Raw genomic sequence first — 3574 nt, 5'->3', positions numbered from 1 at the left:
GAAGTAATAAATATGGTAACAAAACTTGCACTCTTAATTTCTGCTCGTGTAATCTAAATATTGTAGCCAGCTATGAATACTTTAACTGAACTTTGAAATTAAAGCAGTGAAATGGAATGATATTACTTTAACGCTGGCGTATGAATTTCAACGACACTCGGGTTCATTCCAGAAAAGGAAGGGTCCCTGCTTGATAATGCAATTGGGACAATGAGCAACAAAGGTTCATGCTAAGTTGCTGTATTATTTTTTTTTCATGGAACAGTTTGAAAAGCTGAGGTCTGCCATTCAGTTTTAAAACTTTACGTGCTTTTAGTCTTCCTTGTTGGTTGATTGAAGGTTTGAAGTCGTCGATCGAGGAGGTGGCGACAGTCACTCATTGTCGGCCGTCGCTATTGTAGAAGCTGGATGTTGGCGCGCCTTCTTCTCGACACGGTCACCAGGCGAAACGGGCTCTTGATGTGCGCCAGCTAATGCTTCCCGTCCGCGACACCGTGTCAGAAACTATCATAGCAAGTCGAGCGCAATTACATGCTGCCAAACCCCGAAAGCGCGGCAACTCGCGGAAGCGTCACACAACACACCTGCTCCACCGTCCTACGCCAGCCAGACTCTCCTCTGCCCGCGCTCCATGCGGCAGAATTAACACTACCAAAGATCCTAAACACTTTGGTTCTCCACACGAGCTATGGATGTAGTCGTTCCATAGCATAGTTTTCCCCAGGCCAGACTCAGCGTAAAAATACAAATAATATTTACAAAACAAACCAATTATACATCGACATAAACATATACAAATAGTAAAACAATTAAATATATAAAGCCACAGAAATGTCATATCTTCAGGTAACAAAATAAGGAAATTATTTTATAGTACAATAGATGGAAATAGTAGGATATGCATTTCCGGCGTTACAACTTGAAGGACATCGAGAAGGATAATGAGGGAGACAGTGCATCACAGGTCTCTGAAAGAGAAACTGCCTATATTTCAACGTTTCGATATACAGAATTAAATAAGAGATTGTGCAGACAGTTTCTTGAAGTTCAGTATATAATGCTGAACTAAAGGTCTCTCTAGAGAGCGATGGCTTTTTAGTCTTACTTTAGATGCAGTGCGATATGATTGCTTAAGTTTTCTGCTAGAGCGCTTACAGGCAACTCCTGCAGTTGTCGTAGGCGAAGAAGCGGTATGAATAGAGTTGCTTCGGCACCTGGTCCCTGTACATTTCTGCTTGCTATAGCACCCGCTACCAGAGTACCTCTCGACACATGAAGTAAACAACCAATAATAACGACGTTAGTAAGGCATTATGATAACCGAAACAGCCATTCATGTGCCTGAAAGTATCAAAAAGGTGTAGAAAGTAGAACAGCACTCGACTCCATTTATTAGATCATATAGGAATTTACAAGAAAGAAAATTTAACGTACCGTCGACAGCACACGGAATCAATGCTCAGACTGGAGAAGAAAATCAGCCGTGCTCCATTCACGGAAACAATTCCGGTATCTGCCTAAAACTACACGAGTGAGACAACGGAAAACCAAAACCTGGACGGCTAAATAGGAATTTAAACCGTCATGCTTCCTAGTGACTTAACTGCTGCGTCTCCTAACTCTGTGGAATTATCAAGAAATTACATAATTGTATAGAGAGAGCAGTTTCGAATGGAGCGTTGAAGAATATGCACCTACCTCGTTCTGCATACATCAACAGAGCGTGATACTTTTCTTGTGATATTTATCCAGCGACGAGTTACAAAGATGTAATTATTAAAATATTTCCTTCGGGCCGGATTTGAACCAGCGACCTATGGATTTCTGCCAGTGCAACCTCTACAGTCCACCGCTCTACCAACTGAGCTACCGAAGGAATGCGAAGACCTAACGCTTACTTACTAAAGGACCTGATTCTCTTGTAACGTTGGTAGTAACATCTAATGTACATTTTCTCTTTTTTTTTCTGTTGCGGTATTCATTCAGCATAAATGTGACTGTTGCTTCGTCAAAGGCTTTGACGTCGCAAACTTGAAAAAATCACGTTGCGGTTCTTTCTAAAGACACACTTAGCGACCTGTACTTCCATACTTTAGCGTTGTACTTCGTACGCAATTTAGGGGTATACCCGAAATTCTCGATGCCGATCTACATCAGGTGACCTTACTTTCTAGATCCAACATCAAGACACGGTACAAGTTCTGATATTGCAAAAAGATCTTGCTTACATTTAATAAACACAATGTATCACTTTTTTGTTACAAAATGTTCATTAACAATGTAAGTGGCTGATCTGTGGTGATAGTAAAATATTTTTGACAAACAGCTCGCCAACTTAACTGTTGCTAAAATGGCGTGAAGTACTTCCACAGACAAACGGAAATTCAGTCATGCCTAAGGACTACGTTATTGTTCTTATCTCAATAGCTTGGCTTTCCAAAATTAATTTTTAAATTCGTATGTCTTATTAGTTCATTCACCATGCCATCGCGGAAGAGACAGAGCCAAAAATCAATTTCATTTGCATCACTGTCAATATTCTTTGCAACGCCCGGAAGACCGGAAATTTCCCGACTTCGCACACTGCGCGCTGGAGGCTGTGATGACCGTCTGAAATTATTTCCTATGCCAAGTAAATAAGAAATTATACCTGTATCTGGCTCTTCGTCTTCACTAGGGGACAATTCAGAGCCTGAATCATGTTTACCGTCTTCATGTGATGTCTCGTCACCTTCATTTTCTTCTAACTACTAAAACTGTTTCGCAGAATATCGCAGAATATCTGAGTGACCACCATCAAACGTTCATTTCTGAGGAAGAGGATGTGGAACAAAAATGGAAAAAATTCAGAAACATCGTCCAGTACGCCTTAGATAAGTTCGTACCGACTAAGGTCCAAAGCGAGGGGAAAGATCCACCGTGGTATAACAATCATGTACGAAAGGTACTACGGAAACAAAGAAAGCGTCATCATAGGTTTAAGAGTAGTCGAATCATAGCTGATAAGGAAAAGCTGAACGAAGCGAAAAAGAGCGTAAAGAGAGAAATGAGAGAAGCATTCAACGAATTCGAACATAAAACATTGGCAAACAATCTAAACAAGAACCCTAAAAAGTTTTGGTCATATGTAAAATCGGTAAGCGGATCTAAATCCCCTATTCAGTCACTCGTTGACCACGATGGCACCGAAACGGAGGACGACCGAAGAAAGGCAGAAATACTGAATTCAGTGTTCCGAAACTGTTTCACTGCGGAAAATCGTAACACGGTCCCTGACTTCAGCCGTCGCACGGACGCCAAAATGGAAAATATTGAAATAAACGATATCGGAATTGAAAAACAACTGCTATCACTTAGTAGCGGAAAAGCATCCGGACCAGACGAGATACCCTTAAGATTCTACAGTGATTATGCTAAAGAACTTGCCCCCTTTCTATCAGCAATTTATCGTAGATCGCTGGAAGAACGTAAAGTACCTAGCGACTGGAAGAAAGCGCAGGTCGTTCCCATTTTCAAGAAGGGTCATAAATCAGATGCGAATAATTATAGGCCTATTTCGCTTACGTCAATCTGT

General features: G+C 41.1%; 1 non-coding gene across 1 annotated transcript; it reads right to left on the bottom strand.

The window, feature by feature from the left end:
- Positions 1–1786: 1786 nt before the first annotated feature.
- Trnay-gua (transfer RNA tyrosine (anticodon GUA)) lies at positions 1787–1876 on the bottom strand. The gene is given in 2 exon segments: positions 1787–1822; positions 1840–1876. It is a non-coding gene; the product is annotated as a tRNA-Tyr (tRNA).
- Between the last annotated feature and the right edge of the window lie 1698 nt (positions 1877–3574).

The sequence above is a fragment of the Schistocerca cancellata genome, chromosome 2 (genome assembly GCF_023864275.1).
Source record: "Schistocerca cancellata isolate TAMUIC-IGC-003103 chromosome 2, iqSchCanc2.1, whole genome shotgun sequence".
Lineage (NCBI taxonomy): Eukaryota > Metazoa > Arthropoda > Insecta > Orthoptera > Acrididae > Schistocerca > Schistocerca cancellata.
Note: the sequence above shows the minus strand (reverse complement) of the source record. Positions and strands in the feature narration are given on the sequence as shown.